This window comes from Mustela putorius, unplaced genomic scaffold (genome assembly GCF_011764305.1).
Source record: "Mustela putorius furo isolate JIRA1106 unplaced genomic scaffold, ASM1176430v1.1 tig00000285_pilon_pilon_pilon, whole genome shotgun sequence".
NCBI classification, from domain to species: Eukaryota; Metazoa; Chordata; class Mammalia; order Carnivora; family Mustelidae; genus Mustela; species Mustela putorius.
In genome coordinates, this window is record NW_025421344.1 from 40,626 (window position 1) to 60,182 (window position 19,557).

Here is a 19,557-nt window from a genome sequence, read left to right on the forward strand (position 1 = left end):
TGTCCACTCTGAGTATTCAATTTTTTATCTGTAGAATGAAAAGAACACACTAATGATCTCTAAAGCCTCTGCCAGTTCAAAAATGCTATGATTCTTCAAATTAGATCCTTTTCTCCATACTTCCCTTCAAAATGGTGATGGATGAGACATAAAATTTTTCAGTAAGAAGAAAGCACTGAAAACTTAGAAAGTGAAAAGTCTAAAAGGCATATTATAAAGAAAATAAAGTTTATATTAGACATAGAGTTTAAAGGATTATATAACACTGGTTATTAAAATGGAAAAAAATCAATGTGAATCCATGGTCTTAAGGACAAATTTTTTTTCACCTTTCTGTCATTAGAAATAACCCAACTCAAAATGTTTGCTCATCAACACTCACGCATACCTCCTTGCAGCAAAAAAACAAAGAAGCTTGGAAGATAACCAATTCCAAGTAAACTCTCATGAAGGAAATGCAACACCTTGTTGTGGCTAAAAAGTAGGAACATTTTCAAAACGTATGTAATATTGGTGGACTAAAGAGACATGTTACAGGAACTCTCATTGGTTAACCTGCAACCATTCAAGTATCCTAAAGTGAATAGTCAATGGATACAACTGATTGATTAAATGCCCACTATGTTATTTTTTTAAAGAAAATTAACATAAAACTACACAAGAAATGTGATCGTAGCAGAACAGAATCACTTTGTATTAACCGTTAATACTAAGCAATATGTTAATATATGTGAGTACTCTGTTTATTAAATATATAACACATGCAGATATACTGTCCTCGTTCTGTGTCAACAGGGTCAATACAAGGAATTGGAGTAAGTCAAACTGTCCCATTAATGGCAGAAACTACCCCCAAGAGCAAGAAATATTCACCACTCAAGGGCATTTCCAATAATCAGGTGTAATTCATTTCATAAGCCTTACAAGAATTTTGGCAATGTTTGTGTCTTTTTCCTGATCTTTAAAGTATTTAAATATGACATTTAAGGTCCTAATTTTAGTTAGAAGAATTTGATTAAATAGTTTTGTAATCCATGTTTTTGTCTCTATGAAATTTTAACTTGATAAAGGTATGTTTTAATGTGTATATAATGTCTAAAAGTTTAGTAGTCCAATATGATACCTACTAGCGACATGTGCTATTTAAATGTAAACAAATTAAAATTAAATACAATTAAAATTCTGTTTGATCACACTAGCCACATTTAAAGTGCTCAGTAGCTATAGGACTGACAGCTAGCATATCTGACAATACAGATATGGAAGGTATATTAGCTTAATTTTAGATGTGTTAGGATATGCACTGACTAACTATATTTATATAAAAAGCTCAAAAATATAGTGGTTCACTCAGCTCAGTCAAGAAAGAAGTTCCTTTCTTATCTAACTAGAACTGATGGATGGTCCCAACACAGGATTGATAGGTAGAAAGGCAAATTTAGCCCATTAGGTCTCCAAGAACCCAGGTCCCTCTTTCCTGTTTTGTTGTCCCTTGGGGTACTACCCTACTCGGCAGGACTGGAACTGTCCCTGTAACATCTTATCTGCATGTTCCAGCATGTCAGAAGAGGAAGAAGAGAAAATGAAGGGCAAGAACTTCCCTTACAGAAAATGCAACAGAATATTGTACACATTACTTCCATTCACAATGTAGCCCCCGTCTGGTTGTTATGGAGGCTGGGAAAGGTGGTGAACTTCTGTGGCTGTATGCCCATCTACACTTGGGCCAGGGCAGTATTATTTCTAAAAAAGATAACAGAGGGGCGCCTGGGTGGCTCAGTGGGTTAAAGCCTCTGCCTTTGGCTCAGGCCCTGGTCTCAGGGTCCTGGGATTGAGCCCGAGTCAGGCTCTCTGCTCAGCAGGGAGCCTGCTTTCCCCTCTCTCTGTGCCTGCCTCTCTGCCTACTTGTGATCTCTCTCTCTCTGTGTCAAAAAAATAAATAAAATCTTTATTTAAAAAAAAGAAGAAGAAGATAACAGAAAGTTTACTGGAGAATAACTCTTCCACAAGGGAATACTGTTTAATGGATTTATGGGGGGGGGGGGCAAAGTGGAGATTAAACAACATTTAAACAGTAGGAGATGTTCTCCTCACTCAACAGTCAGTGGAAAGTAAAACTCCAATCAATATCCATTCCACTGGTTAGATAAATTCTACTACTAATACATTTTGTTCTGGATGAAGTAATGTAAAGCAGTAATAGAAGACTTAACAGTTTCATTTAAAAACTCACTAAAAAGAAAGTTTTACTGTCTCAGCTCTTATAAAATAAATATTAGCGTTCACTTTTAACTCAACTTCTTTATAGGGAAAAAATTTCTTTAAAGAATGGTGCTACCCATAAAATCTGTAAAATAATGTACTTTAGTCAACACTATATAATTATTACACTATAGAACACTCCAGCCAAAAACAATAGTTAAACTGCATATATAAATAAATTTGACAATATAACAGGTATGTTTTATAGATTAAGCTTAAGTTACACAGTAAATGTTTCTAATATTTGATTTTGTGCATGAAGAATTTTAAAAGGACATTATTATTAAAAGACACTAAAATAAGTTCATTCTTCTTTAATAAAAGATGATTTGCTATTGAGCTTCAATCCTAATCATTTTTAATCTGCCAGTGTTATTATATAATAGTGGTTTATATACTTACCTTTCACTTGTGAAAAATTGCTTTTTAAAATCACATATATTATATATTAAATATTTAAATTATACATTTTAGGAAATAGAAATTAGCAAAAGGACAATAAAAATCACAATATCATAACCATCTTTTAGCAACTGCATATAAAAATTTAAAAACGTGCTTTATAATTGTTAGCAGTAATCTTTTCTGATATGCTTTTGCTCAGACGGAAATGTATGAAGAACTTTACTTACACATATTTTTAAAAAATAAGAACAAATTTCAACTGTTGGCTGAAAACATTTCAAAATCCAAAATTGATTAATTTTGCATCAATAATAAAAGTTTCTCAGACCAATGATTCCCACGTGGTGCTAAATCATACCGCTCAGAGACTGTTAGTACTGGCAAGTCAATGTTCATGCTAGTCAACAGTATGTGTAAGACAACTGTGTACATTTTGTTACTTATTAAAGTGACCTTAAATAATATGTTAAATGCACTATTTGTAAAGCAAATGAATTCTATTTTAATTTCTTCATCATTGGATTTAAACAAGCAGTTGGAGCAATCAGTTTCTCAAAATATTTTCCCCTCTTACTTCCTCTTACCAACACTGGAGAGGAAAGAGTGCGATATGAGGGAAGCATCCTCTCGAGCGGCTTTCTTCATTGTCTATTATTAGTTTTTGACTGTTTTCCCTTCTGATCCATATGGCCCATTTACATGCACATTTCTAATCTGTTGGATTAACACCAACAATTTCCAACCCATTCAAGATATAAGATAAAGCAGGGGAGAGTGACATTTTATGATGATTATTTCTAATCTGTTGGATTAACACCAACAATTTCCAACCCATTCAAGATATAAGATAAAGCAGGGGAGAGTGACATTTTATGATGATTATTTTGTGTCTGTTTTATGGCTCGTTTAAGAAAAAGAAAATACTTCACTCCTTATTCCACAATATGAGTCATCAGATATCATGCAAAATTCTTATCGTATAGAGTATTTCAAAGAGCTAGATTCAGGGGAAAGGAAAGTAGAAAAAAAAAAAAAAAGAAGAAAAATCTCTATGACTGCACAAAAGAACTGACAAGAAATTGAAAGCAATCCTCAGAGGCCAGAAATGACAAGCAGAATCCAGAGAGAGAACAAAATGCCTGTGCTGGTACCTGTCACGGGAACATCTGCTGATCCCGAGAGGCCTACAGCTTCATGCTTACCAGGCTATGTGACTAAAGAACAGGGATAAACCTAGGGACTAAACCAAATGGGAAGTTGGATTAGACTCTCATAAAAAAAAATAATAAATAAATCCCTGAGAGCTGACATCTTAGTGAAAGAATGAACTGAAATTTTTAAAAGACTCCATACTGCACAAGGAGAAGATAAAGATACTTGCCCTATTTTATTTCTGTTAGCTCTGGGATGAGAAGGAATGATCATCTCTTCTGAAAATGCTTAACCAGAAGCCTGATCTCAATTGGAATGGAGCTGAAATCGTATTACTTGCTTCTGAGGATCCCCAGAAGCCTTAGGCAATAATTTAAAATAGTCATGAATTAGCACTATGGCTTGACACCAAGCAGAGACAACTCAAGTACTCTGGAAGAGAACACCTTAAAATCAAAATGTGAAAGATTTTTTACAGATAAACTCCCACGGAACATGAACTCACAGTCAAAAAAAACTGAAAACACACAAGAAATCAGCCCCCTATGAGCAAAAATCAATAGAAATAACAAATAAAATCAGATCCACTTAAATGGCAGATACTAGAATTATCGAGTAAAGATTTAAATATACATGTTTACTCTAAAGATTTAAGAGAACTGAACAGAATGCTATCTAGAAGGGATTTAAAATTTTTAAAACTTCTAGAAATCAATATAAAAGGGAATGTAGCTTGAAGAAGAAGGAGGAGGGGGGGGAGGATGGGAAAGGGGGAGGGGTGAATGAGAAGAAGAAGAAGAAGGGGCAGGGGAAGGGGGAGGAGAAGGAAAAGAAAGAAAGAAACAAACAAACAGACAGAAATGGCCAATGAACACATCAAAAGGTGTTCACTCGGCAAGGTAAAAAGTAAAACCAGAGAAAAACTACATTACACATCAAAATACATTGGCAAATTTTCAAAAGCCTGACAATGTCAAATTTGGCAAGTGTGTAGAGCAAGGGGAATCTCAATCTCAAATACAACTGGTAAGAGAATAAACTAATACATACACTTTGGAAAAGTCCGGCATTATCGATTAGAATGGAAAATACCCCCTACCCAATGTAACTGCATTAATGTATAACTACTCAAGAAAAACTCATATAATAATGGTTATTGCAGCATTGATTCAAAAATAAAAAAAAAAAAAAAAAAAAAAAAAACAACTCTGGAGCCAAAATGCCCATCATAGCTGACCAGCGAAACGAACGAACTGCAACTGGATGGAAGAACACAGATAAATCTCATGACATAAGCAAAACAAACAAAAAAACCCCAAAATTTGTACAGTATATATAAAGTCCCAAACAAGCAAAACTAAACTATATTATATAGGTGAACAACCATAAAGAGTAAAAAGTTATATAATAATAAAAAATAAGAAGAAGAACCATTGTTATTATAAAATTCAGGATAAGTAGTTATCTTTGGGGGTAGAAAAATTATGATGAAGAGAAGAAAATGGTATGCTTTGGAGTGTTGATAATGTTCTTAACCAGGGTGGTGGTTATATGGAAGAATTTCTTAAGCTGTACATATAGTTCTATTTTGCTAATATTTATATGACAAAACAAATGTATAATATAGAAAGGGGCAATTTAAAACTGACAGACAGGGCACCTGGGTGGCTCAGTCAGCTAAGTGTCTGCCTTCAGCTCAGGTCATGATTCCAGGGTCCTGGGATCAAGTGCCACATTGGGCTCCCTGCTCAGCGGGGCTCCTGCTTCTCCCTCTACCTGCTGCTCTCCCTGCTTGTGCTCTCTGTCTCTTTCTCTGACAAATATATAAATAAAATCTTTTTTAAAAAATTAAAAATAAAAAAATAAAACTGAGAGATCATTTTTATTCACTGATTATTCCATGTGTTACTTTATATTTTCCAGACTCCTCTGAAATTTGGTTGTAGCCAATGTGACTATTTCCAACTAATGGGCTATTAGCAGAACTCATACATGCCCCTTCTGGTCTGAAGAACTTAGAAGTAGACTTATATTCTCCATGCCCTCTCTTCCTCTGCTGTGGCAAGCCATGAATCCCCATTTTGGGATAGTAAAGGCACAAAATGTAAGCAAGTTGGATTCCTGTATATCAGTGCTGAAGGGAGCTGTTCTGCAGAAACACTGGATCTTCAGAGAAATTTGCATGAATGGGAAATAAAGTTCATATTTAAAGCTATTAAGAGTTTAGGATTTAGGAGTCTCTGAGTGGCTCAGTGGGTTAAATCCTCTGCCTTCGGCTCAGGTCATGATCCCAGGGTCCTGGGATCAAGCCCAGAATCGGGCTCCCTGCTCAGCAAGGAGCCTGCTTCCTCCTCTCTCTCTCTGCCTGCCTCTCAGCCTACTTGTGATCTCTGTCTGTCAAATAAATAAATAATCTTTTTTTAAAAAAAGAGTTTAGGACTTAATGTTTCTGTAGCATAGCCTAGCCTAAGTGACCAACACAAAAGAATTCAGAGCAAATAAGATAAAAATAGGACTAAACATATTAAACAATATGCTCCCCCAAAATTTTTTGTGGAAAATGTGAAATAGGGGTAAGGAGACATAGAGAATAAAATGAGAATTACAGCTCCAGAACATTTTCCACAGAGAACGGAAGAGGTAAAATTCATAGAGATATTGGCTCTGGATCTTTCTAAACTATTGGAAATGAGCCTTCCTCAAATTCAAGAAACCCTAATATGTCAAGCTGAAGAAAAAGAAATCCACACCTAGACATGTCCTTTGGAACTGCATGACACCAAAGACAAAAAAAGAGATATAAAAAGTAGCCAAAGAGCTAAAATAAAACACAAGAAACAGCAAGTGTCGTCCCTTTTATGCTGTTCCTACCACTGGAGAAGAAGGAACCCTCGGACACTATTGGTGGGAATGTAAATTGGTGCACCCCCATACTGTTTTCCATGGTGGAAAACATGAAGTATGGAGGTTCCTCAAAATATTAAAAATAAAAATACCATATGATCCAGTAATTCCACTATAGGCTATTTACTCAAGGAAAATGAAAACTCTGATTCCAAAAGATATATGCACCCCTATGCTTATTGCAGCATTATTTAGAATAGCTAAGATATACAAGCAACCTAACCGTCCATTTATAGATAAATGGATAAATTATATGAATTTAAAAAATACTTACGACTAAACAAAAGAGAAAATCCCACATGTCATAACTTGTGGGATAAAACTAAAATGGTACTTCGGAGTTTTTTGGTTTTGTTTTTGTTTTACTTTTTAAAGATTTTATTTATTTATTTGACAGAGAGATAGCACAAGTAGGCAGTGGGGCAGGCAGAGGGAGAGGGAGAAGCACGCTCTCTCCTGAGTAGGAAGCCTGATGTGGGGCCCGATCCCAGAATCCTGGGATCATGACCTGAGCTGAGGGCAGCTACCTAACCAACTAAGCCACGCAGGCACCCCTAAAATGGAACTTTGAAATAAATGGATAGCCATAAATACTTGTATTACTAAATAAGAAAAGCTAAAAATTAATAACCTAAACATTCATTTAAGTCCTTAGGAATAAAAACAATATAATAAGCTCAAAGAAATTCAAATAAAGAAGTGAAAGATAAGAACAAAATTTAAATAGACAAGAAAAGTATGAAGAAAATGAAATAAATCGAGTTGGTTTTTAAAAAATAATACTAAACTGATATTAGCAATTTTCATCAAGAAAAAAAGAAAGAGAAAATACAAATTAAAATGTGATTAAAACAAGAACACAACTGCAGATAGAGAATGAAAAGAACAAAATAAATTTAACTGGTAACTAAGCCTCTTCCTCCAAAGAAAATATCAGAACTGGGTGGCTTCACAGGCAAGTTTCCACCAAATGCTCAAAGAAAACACCACCCCAATTTTGTGCAAACTTTTCTGCAGATGACCAAAAAAGAGGATTGTTTAAAGAGGCTACTTAATTAGCTAAAGTTATGTTCAGTATTTTACAAGTGATTGTGTGATGCTGGTACAGAAACAGAAATACAGATCAACTGAATTGAGCAGAGTCCATGAAGAAGTATGCATCCATACAAGCATCGTGTGTGATGGAGACACCAAACAGGAAGGACCATGCAGTAAATTGTGCTGCAGCAAATGGCTTTTCATATGAGGGGAAAGTGAAATTGAAGGACATAAATAAAAAGAGGAAAAAAATGAAAACATTTTAGAAAAAATACGGAGGTGGGTTTCTTTATGACCTCCTTAAAAGGAAGACAAAGAAGCATAGATCCTAAAGGAAAAGACTGATAAATTCAACTACTTAGAAAATTAAGAACTGGGAGAAGTTACCTGGAAAGCACATAATCCACAAAAGAGATTTAAAAGAAAACCTACCAATAATAAGGAATAAGAAAATCTGTTAGAAAAATGGGCAAAGGAAGACACTTCACAGAAGCAGAAACAGAATCTAAAATATGAAAAGGCACTCTATTCTCATTAGTAATCAGAAGAATGTAAATCAGACCAGGAGATTTCATTTTAAATGTACCAAACTGACAAAAACTAAATAACCAGGCAATAAGAAATTCTGACACAAAGGGACTTTTTATACACTCCTGGTGAGAGTATAAATTAATATGACTACTTTGGAAAACAATTTGTCATTATCCAGCAAAGTGTAAATCCACATATCCTATGACCCAACAATTTCTCCTCCAAAGATTATACTCTACAGAAAATTGTGCATCTATTTACCAGGAGATATACATAAACATATTTGAGGGGTGCTTGGGTGGCTTGGTCAGTTAAGTGACCAACTCTTGGCTCAGGTCATGTTCTCAGGGTTGTGAGATCAAGCCCTGCAACAAACCCCACACTGGGCATGGAACCTGCTTAAGATTCTCTCTCTCCCTCTTCCTCTGCCCCTCCCTCTCTGTTCGTGCTCTCTCAAAGAAAGAAAGAAAGAAAGAAAGACAAACCATATTTGGAATAGCATTGCTTTCCCCAGCAAAGAGAAACTAGAAATAACTCAATCTTCTACCAAGAGGAAAAATGATGGAACTATAGCTACATGCATTAACATGAGTAAGTATAATACAAAAAGGGAACAAAGCAAGCTGCAGAATATATACAATACATTTCCTTTAACACAAATGTCAAAAACATGGGAATCTAAGCAAAATTTAATTTAGGAATATAAAAGGCAAGGTTATAAAGAAATGTAAGGAAATGCTAATCACAAAATTCAAGATTGTAGTTATCCCCGAAAATGGAGGAGGAAGAAGGATATAATTGGAAAGAGGCACACTGGGCACTTCATAGGTACTGGAATATATGAATATATATATTCACATATTCATAATGCATATACATATATACACATTACTACCTTAACTATTGTTAATTTTTAAAAATTCCTGCCTCACAAGTAATTTCAACACAGCAATACACAAAACAGCAGTTATGATCTTGGCATTGGTCCAACATCACATGCAATTGCCAAACTGCAACAAATGAAGAAAAGAGGGCAAATTCTCAGTACATAGTGTGGGCTCAGCCTTCTCAACTCATCACTGGTAGTAGTAAAGTTCTGGGTGTTATTATATATGGAATATATTTACTATATTGGCAGTGCCTCTACTGGCTGGACTCTTCCTGACCATAATGGGTAAATCCTTGGCTCCCACAATAGCATCCTACAGACTTGTCTTAACCAGATGTATTCTCCATAGGGATGCACTATATTAAAATAGATGAATCAAAATATATTTATAGTTTTTTTACCCTGTATTTCAATTAAAATTCAAGTCTCTTTTGAATAATACATCAATTAGGTTAAATCTATTTTTTTTAAAAAAACTCATTATCAGGAGTTATTAATTAAGAAAAATTGTTACAACGGATCCCGACAGGCTGCGTGCACAGCCACGTTTGAATGGCTTACAGTGGGGTTCAGCGCAAGAGCAGAGGAACGTTCTGGGTTGTTGGGCTCAGGTGATCAGTGCCGGGTCTGGGCTGAGGCGTCCTGAGGTGCCAGGAGGCATCGGTATTTAAGAGACTATGGCATCTGAAGCCCACAATGTTTAAAAAAAAAAAAAAGAAAGAAAGAAAGAAAAAGAAAAAAAGCCTTTTGTAATAATATTGAGGATCATTCCACTGATCTTCCTAGAAAAGGGATCTCAAATTTTACTAATAAGAGCATGAAGGAGGTTAGGAAAGCTCCCAAACTGTTGACTGCTTACGTAAAAAAAAACAGTTGGACAAGCTGTGGAAAACCCAGATATACTACATCAGGGATCTACCACAGAAAGAAAGTGCATCGTCCTTTTCTAAATTCTGGTTGCAGGGAAAAAACAGTCCCCTACAAGTGGGGACTGTGACATGGCAAATAAAGAAAATCAACTGACTTGTGTAGCCCACCTGCCTGAAAAGGTACGCCATGATCGTCGAACATATTTGGTTAACTCCAGTGATTCTGGTTCTTCACAGACAGAAAGCCCATCATCAAAACATAGTGGGCTTTTTTCTGAGGTTTCTGAAGACCATAAAACAATGGCACAGGTTTTGTTCAGCAGGTATTTGAGATTGAATGTAGCTGTAACATTCTGGAGAAAGAGGAATAGAAGTGAACTTGTAGTTTATTGGGTGAAGATAGAAGACCTTGGAGCTGTTGTGGACTGCCTTCCTGTGTTCACCAATAGTTTACAGGAAGAAAAACAATACATCTCACTTGGCTGCTGTGCAGATTTGCTACCTTTAGGGAAGTTCCTACTTAAAAGCAAATTTGAAGAATATATAATAGTTGGTTTAAACCAGCTTCAAGCAGTCATAAAAAGGTGGTAGTCAGAACTATCATCCAAAACAGAAATTATACATGATGGAAATATTCAGATTGTAAAACAACAGTTAAAGGGATTATGGGAACAGGAAAACCATCTTACTTTGGTTCCAGGATATACTGGTAATATCGCCAAGGATGTAAGTGCTTATTTATTACAGTTGCATTGACAGACTTCATCTACTCAAGAACGTTTTATTATTCAAAATGTCCTCAGACTAAAATTTCTTTAAAAAAAAAAAGTCTCATCTGAGAACTGTGAATTGTGAAAAGAAATCAAAACCCTTTTCTTTTTTTCTTTAAAAAGCCACATATGAAACCACTAATGAAACCCTAACAATCTACTTCACATTGAAGTAGAAAAATATCCAGAAGGAGCAGCTTCAACTTCAATGAGGTGAAAGAACACTATGAAGATTGCCTGCCTTTGCTGCATTTGGGATTTACATGGTTCTTTGGTAACACTGTTTAAGAACTACTGGTCTTGGGGCCCCTGGGTGGCTCACTGGGTTAAGCCTCTGCCTTCGGCTCAGGTCATGATCTCAGGGTCCTGGGATCGAGTCCCGCACCGGGCTCTCTGCTCAACAGGGAGCTGCTTCCCCCTCTCTCTCTCTCTGCCTGCCTCTCTGCCTGCTTGTGATCTCTGTCTGTCAAATAAATAAATAAAAATATTTAAATAATAATAAATAAATAAATAAAAGAATTACTGGTCTTAATGCGATCCTGCATAAGAATATAAGTCATACAAAAAAAAAGAATATAAGTTATACTATGTCAAAAAGAAGACAGGACTTATGACTAGGAATCACAAAGACTAATTGTGACTTTTTTGAAGATTGTGTTTTAGAAGAAAATACTTAAATGTGTGCAGCTAGTTTCTTTTTTTTTTTTTAATTTATTTATTTGAGAGAGAGAGAGACAGTGAGAGAGAGCCTGAGAAGGGAGAAGGTCATAGGGAGAAGCAGACTCCCTGCGAAGCTGGAAGCCTGATGCAGCAGTTGATCCCGAGCCTCCAGGATCATGAACTGAGCCGAAGGCAGTGGCTTAACCAACTGAGCCACCCAGGTGCCCCTAGTTTCTTATTTTGAAAAGACTTTGCAAGTTTAACACATCATAGCAAATAATCAATACTAAAAATTTGTCCACACTGAGACTGTGTATGCAAAATGCATTAATTATTAATAAGCCAATGTGTATGATACCCATACTTGTTTAAAAAAATTAAAACTGACCATGCTTCTGTCATAATAAAATCATGGGTTTAAATCTGGGGTTTCTGCTCATGTAAGATGTGGTTCTTAAAACCTATTCCATACCATTTTTAAAACCTGAGAATATTTTTAGGATCTTTGATTTTTTTTTTTTTTGCCAGAATCATTGTGTCATGTATATATCTATTATTCCTATATAAAAGAGAAAGGTGAATATGTATTTGTATGAAGCCTTAACTGGAAATGTCCATGGAGTTGGCTAATTTATATTCACTTTTTATTATATATAGATTCCTAATATTTTCAGTTCTGTATCATTTAAGCTTTCTTCATTTGAGTAAATTTACTAAATATTTCTAAAAAAAAAAATTGCTAAATCAAAGTCTGGCTGTAGTATACAGCTGGGCTCTTCTCACATTCTTGTAGAATAAAAAGGCATTAAGTTCTGTCAGTTTCTTTTAATGTTAAGTTTAGCAGTTACTTATAGAGCTAAGTATTCATCTACCCTATGACAGCAGTTGCACATGTACATATTTACTTAAGAGAAATGAAAAATTATGTCCACAAAAAATATGTGCATATGTCCACAAAAAGACTTGCTCAAACAGCTCTTTACATAATAACCCAAAACTGAAAACAATCCAAATGTCCATCAACAGAAGACTAGATAAATAAATTGTGGCATATTTACACAATGAAATACTATTCAAATTTTTTTTTTAAGATTTTATTTATTTATCAGAGAGAGAGGGGGAGAGAGTGAGCACAGGCAGACAGAATGGCAGGCAGAGGCAGAGGGAGAAGTAGGCTCTCTGCTGAGCAAGAAGCCTGATGTGGGACTCGATCCCAGGACGCTGGGATCATGACCTGAGCCGAAGGCAGCTTCTTAACCAACTGAGCCACCCAGGCGTCCCGCTATTCAAATTTTTTACTTTATTTATTTACTTACTTATTTTTAGAGAGAGAGAGTATGCAACGGAGGCAGAAGGGGGGGAGAGAGAGAATCTTAAGCAACACAAGGCTCTGTCTCACAGCCCTGAGCTGAAATCAAGAGTCAGACACTCAACTGACTGAGCCACCCAAGCTCCCTTCAAAATTTTTAAATTAGCTATTAATGCTTATAAAAGTATGAATGAATCTTCAAACTTTATATTTAGCAAAAGCAGCTAGCTACAGATTATGCATTACATAATTCCATTTATATGAAGTTAAAAAGAATTTGAATTTAATCTCTAGTGATTGAAATCGAGCAGTGCTTGCCTATGGGCATGCGAATTGACTGGAAATGAGCACAAGGGAATTTTCTGGAGTGAAAGAAGTATTTATCACCTCAATTGTGGTCACATGGGGTGTACATTTATCAGAAGTCAACAAATCACACATGGAAGGTCTGTTCATTTCTGTTCATTTCTCCATATTTAAATTTTACCTCAAAAGGACTTTAAGCTTTAGATGTTACATATTAAATGTAAAAGAAATGAAATATTTTATTCCAGTAAATGAACATCTTTCAGCCTCTAATCTCAATGAAAAAAATTTTTCTGCTGTATTTGGCTCATTACAAAGGTATTTTTCAGGCAGCCTTTTAAGAGAGAAGGTACCTGGGGAAATTATGTATTGATGCACTGTGGCTTATTTGAAAAGTCATACAACAGTTTTGTAGATTCATTAAAATTTATAGTAAATAATAGATTCAAGAGTGTTTCATTGTTGGCATAAATCACTGGAAATGATCTGCTGTCATCAAAGTTCTCAGCTAGTCATGAAACAGAAATGCATAAGCAAACCATATACATGTTTACTCAACAGTGAAAGCTAAAAGCAAAACAGAAGAAAATCAGCATAAGAGAGAAGAAACTCAGAAGGCCTAAAACCTTTAGTTTTATAGAGTAGTTGAAAGAACTGTTCTCTAAGTGGAAAATAGCTGGTAAAATATAATGAAGACAATATACTAGGAAAATTTATTGTAAACATTCTCAAGAGTTAACAAGCTACACAGTTAAGATAAGAACAAATTCTAAAGGCAAAATACAAGATACTGGGTAGGTCCACATGTGACCCTTTGTTGTATGAAGGAAGCTACTCTAAAGTTAGAATCTGGCCTACCTCCAACTCTACACATAAACACATAAATATAAACATAAACACACACACACACAAAGAGCTTATTAGGTCTTTCCAGATCCAGACAGGAAATTTAGTGATTGCCTATTAAAAAATGAAAATGGGTATAAAAGGCCCCAACTTTCTAAGCAAGAGAAATAATATTAAGCTTGACAGTATGCTTTGAAACTAAGATTTTGCTGCAGTCAAAAAGCACTTCGAATATTATTTGTTATTGATGACTTGTATCTGTTGCTAAGGACCAAGTTGATGTTATTTTTTCAAGATTTATCCCTCTGTGCCACTCTGGACATTGACAATGGATATGGAAAAGAAAATAGGCCCCATAGGAGACAATTAGGGCCAGTGGATAGAAGTTAAGGGACACCAACATTAGTGCAAGATGAGGAAGACAATTCTCACACTCAAACATAGAATGAGCTGCCATGAATTCACGAGTCAAATCTAACCCATATGACACAACTTACAGGATTGTTGCAAAGGCAAGAAGTGTAGAGGTTAAGAGCATGCTCTTTGGAGTGACAGCATCCTCTGTTTAAATTTGGCCAAGAAATGGAATTTACAGCTCCAAATGTGGTTGTCCTCATCCTTGTAGCATTCTGGTATGGATTAAACAAGATTGGTATGTGTTGAGGGTCTTACCACAATGTGTGACACTGGTAAGAAGTCAGTAGTGTCATGATCAGAGGAAATGAGTTCCTTACCTGAAGGAGGACCAGCAGGTGAGGAGATGAGGCTCCACATCTGATATCCAGGCCAATTCCAAGAATACTTGAATCAGTGAAACAATGCCTTGCAGATAAATTACATATTTTGAAGAGTGATGAGGAAGTGTTTTTTATAGCTTATTAATATTTTATACATCAAAAAATAAAGAGATATGGTTATTTTATTTAGAAAGGGAATTACATGAGCAGGTTGTGTTTAAGTATAAGAAATAACCTTCTTGTCTTCAATTCACTGAAAACAGAAGCTTGCCCAAGGTCGTGTTGGACAGAAGTTAATTAGCTAAAGGATGCTAAATATCCAGTTTTCATATAGTCAGACCTATGCAGCCAGTGACAAAGACCAGTATGGCCAGAGGGCTAAGTGGCTTACGGAAAGGACTAAAGAGGCAAAAGGGACCAGAAGGGTTTCATGAGGAGCCAACTTGGCCTCAAGGACACCTCTGCAGAGCTTGCCTTTAGCGTCAGGACGCTCAGTGTAGCCTCTCCTGAAACACAAGGGCAAATGCTTTGCCTATTCTTGGCTTTGGGTTCTCCATGAGAAAATTGACTTGATAAGACCACTCCCATTGCCTAAGGATGGATTTCATATAACACACCTAGGGTTGCTAGATTCTATCTTCTTCTCCATTGTATTCTCTCTTCAAACTTCTGTGTTCCAATGTTGTTTCAGTATTTCTGACTATGTTCAGGATCAAATCTTAGTACCACCTCATTTCACTTTTATCAAGGAAGGTATAACTCCAAGCTGAACTGATATGAGGAACCTAAAGTGACAACGAGAAGAGGTAACAGAAATCACATGAGTGTGCCCAGAAAATCCTGTGCCCTCAAATTTAAGAGTAAGGAGGAGAGAGAAATTTAAAGAATTAAATATATGGGATCAGTTCATTCATTCACTCAATAAGGATTTGTTGGGTATTTAAGTACTAGTAAGCCGAGTATTCTTCTGTAGATAGTACATTCTGTAGAATGTAGTATACATCCTAGCTGAGGACAACAGATGATAAATAACAGACATAAATAATTAAACTACATAGAGTATAGAGTAATAAGATACTTTGTGTATGGGGGGTAAGTAGAATAGGGTGAGGGAGACTGGGACTGGGATGGTCAGATTAGGGTGGTGGTAAGAATGCCAGTCAAGACAGAACCAATTGAGAAGGGAGAGTTAAACAGACACTTGATCAAATTTCAGTCCTCCATAGTAAATCTTTCACCAAATAGCCAAAGAAAGATGAAAACTATAAGATAGGTGTTTTGTCGGGACGCCTGGGTGGCTCAGTTGGTTAAGCAGCTGCCTTCGGCTCAGGTCATGATCCCAGCGTCCTGGGATCGAGTCCCACATCGGGCTCCTTGCTCCGCAGGGAGCCTGCTTCTCCCTCTGACTCTGCCTTCCACTCTGTCTGCCTGTGCTCGCTCTCACTCTCTCTTACAAATAAATAAATAAAATCTTTAAAAAAAAAAAAAAGATAGGTGTTTTGTCATAAGAACTGTGGCTATACATACGTATCTATGTATATTTTTCTCTCACAATAAAACAATCCTTTTGCTGTAAGCATTTTGATCTACATGGTCTTTAATGGGTTATATTTTTAATCTGATGTTTTCAACGTGATCTTTTATTAACAATACTTGTTACATCACGGATTGACCTTAAAATATGAAAGTTTAGTACCAGTTAACATTTGAATTTTAGAAAATCTGCTACGCAGAAGCAGATGACATAAACATTCAGTCTACACACAGAACTCTACTAGATACTGTGGATACAGCAATCTGAAATACACAGTCAATGACCTCAAAGCCTTCACAATCTAGTACTTTTAATTGTTGATACTTATTAAAGTGCCATATTTGTTACCACACTAGGCACTGATTCAAGTGTTTTATACATGTTAACTCACCTTGCCTTCAGGATAAGACTATAGGTTGGTCCTATTATTAGCCCCTTATTTAGATGAGGAAACCAAGGCCCGGAGTAGTTTCAGGGATTTGCAATAAAGCTAGTTAGCGGAAGAGGCAGGCCCTGTAACTCTAGTGTTTGCTCTCCTCCACTCCTTCAGACAATATAGATCAGTTCACAAATACATTCAACATCATGATGCTGAGATCTGCCTAAAATGAGACAGGTGTCAGCTTCTTCTTTCAAGTTCATGTGGCAATTTTCAGGGGAAGACCATCCTTCATTTTATCTAGCACTCATCCTGCAGCAGACATGGTAAGAGAATTTCAGGCCACCTAACACTGAAGTAAGGAGCATGGCTTTAATGGCATGGGGAAATAAAGAGCCTGCTCTACCACCTCTCACCAGACCCACGTACCTTGAACACCCTGATTCCACCACAGGCCAGTTCCCCTAGAAACACTCTGCCATGGGACCATGCTTAAGTCATGAAATTACATCTTGCTGAGTAATATGACTTTCTCTCTTTGCATATTTACCTTTGTACTTGTTGAAACTGTTTTCAGTTTAAATTCTCCTGGATATTATGAGTTTTTTATGTATTCAATCAACTATTTCATACAAAGCTAAGAAATTTCCCCCCATACCATTGTTTTAATATTTTTAATGAGAACTAGTAAAGTAGCTATAAAGTTCAAACAGCTTTAGGGGGGAGAAAAAACACATTAAAATTTGTGTTCTAAGATTACCATATAAACACTACTGATCCTCTCACCAAATAACAAATTCATACTTTTTTATAATGGCAGAGCAGACCATAATTAAAGATTATTAAGTCTTAGATAAAGAATTTACAGAAATAATAAATTAAAACAGTTTATTATATTGACATTATCTTATTCCTTGTCACAATCTGCTATTTAAACTGTTATTGGTTGCTGCTCCATAGAAGAAAATCTCATATAAAAACAAATTCCAAGTTGCCACATTTGTCATATATATTTGTGTTATTCAACACTTGCCATCAGATTGATAAGAGGTAAAACTGGAAGCAATATTTTTAAAATAAGCTTCACAGACTTTTTTAAGAGTGTATTACTTATGTTTTCACAGTAATATCCAATGTGTTTAGGAGTCAGACTTCTGACAACCTGAACCATCTAGAATACATCAATAAATTCAATAAAAGAGGCTGTCCACAGATCAAGCGCTTTGTTCCACAGGTCAGGTGTGTCCTGCAAGCAACTCTCTCAGTGGAGGAAACACGAAAGTATTAAAAGCCAGTGTACCGAGGAGGCAAAAACAACCAAAGAGAAAGAAAATAAAATAAACTTTAAAAGACTGGTAAAAGGGAAGCGTGGGTGCTTCAGTCAGTTAAGCATTCAACCCTTGATTTCAGTTCAGGTCATAATCGCTGGGTCATGATCTCTGGGTTGTGAGACAAACTAAACAATTGTTCTTTGCTGTGATAAAACCAGAATGAATTAATCACCAACTTGTCACCCTTTAATACCAGAAGCTTTGAGATGATCCATCTGCTTAAGCATTTTTAAGTGACAATTAAAAAGCAAAAGGAACTTCTCTGCCAACCTCCATTCCCTTCCTCAAATTTCTGCAACTTAACTCCTCTATATCTCTCTTTGACAACAAAAATCTCAGATTGAAGTCGCTGAACTGCTCATCGTCGCTACCAGCAATTACCGGACATCCAGAATGGGAACCAGACACAGAGCAGCCAGCAGGAGGAGCAGAGGCTTCCATGAGGCACCCTTGGGACAGTAAAGACAGCTGAGGGTACTTATACCCACATCCCATGTCAGTACTCTGAAGAGGTCTGGGAGAAGGGAGGAATGAAGACAGGTTTAAGAGATTACATGCTTGTCTCCGTTTTCTATTGCTGCCGTAACAAATTACCACAAAGGTGGTGAATTGAAAAAGACACATTGATAACCTTACAGTTCCTTAGGCCAGAGTCTTACACAGATCCCCCCAGGTTAAAATTGAGGGCTCATGTTTCCTTCTGTAAACTCTAGGTTCCACTTCCTTGCCTTTCCCAGCTTCTAGAGGCTGCCCACAGCCGTTGGCTCATGCCCCTTCCTGCATCTTCAGAGCCAGCAAAGGCAGGTCCAATGCTTCCCATATCTCCCTTTTCCACGTGCAAGGACTGTTGTGATAAGGGTGGGTCCACCTAGATGATCCACAACGCTATCCCCATGTCAACTTCAAGTTCCAGCAAACATTTAGTTATTTACTTACTTACTTATTTATTTTTGCAGTCACATCTGCCAAGTTCCTTTTGCCACCTTATATAACATATTCACAGATTCCAGGGATTAGGATTTGGACATCTTTGTGGGGAAGGGAAAACTCAATTCTGCCTACCATAGTGCTGTGGGTAGGAGGTGGCTTGGCAAGCAGTTATCACTGTTTTCTTCCACTCCTGCTCCCCTCAGTCAGCTTTCCACAGTCAAAGCACTTGAAAACACTGATCATATTGAGTCTCTCTTTTACCCAGATTCCTTCAGTGGTTTCTTGATGTTCTGAGTAATACCCATCCTCCTTTTCACAATAAACAAGGGTCTAGATAAGTTAGCCCAGGGTATCTGACACTTTTAACACTGGTATCCATAGTAACAGATCCATTTTTAAATCACAGTCCGGTATCTAAGTGTGTGTATAGTTCCACAAACCAGTGTTCTTCCTTACCATATACTCTGATAATTTAAATTCTGATCCATTCTTCATGTAATTTATTTTTAATGATGCTTGCAACCCACTAGTGACCTGTGTCTTTTGGTTCAGAAAACACACATCTGGCCCTGCCTTTTTCTCGGACTGTGGCTCCTACATTGGGTCACGCTCTCTCAGACCTAGACACACTCACCTGTTATCTCAGGCCAACCACTGATGTAAATGTTTTCCCTGGAACTTCTCAAGGCCTGCTCCCTCACCTCA

The 19,557-nt window shown here is 36.5% G+C and overlaps 1 pseudogene; it reads left to right on the forward strand.

Annotated features, from left to right (window-relative positions):
• The first annotated feature begins 9,858 nt into the window (after window positions 1-9,858).
• Window positions 9,859-10,806, forward strand: LOC123386927 (annotated as a pseudogene).
• The last annotated feature ends 8,751 nt before the right edge of the window (window positions 10,807-19,557 follow it).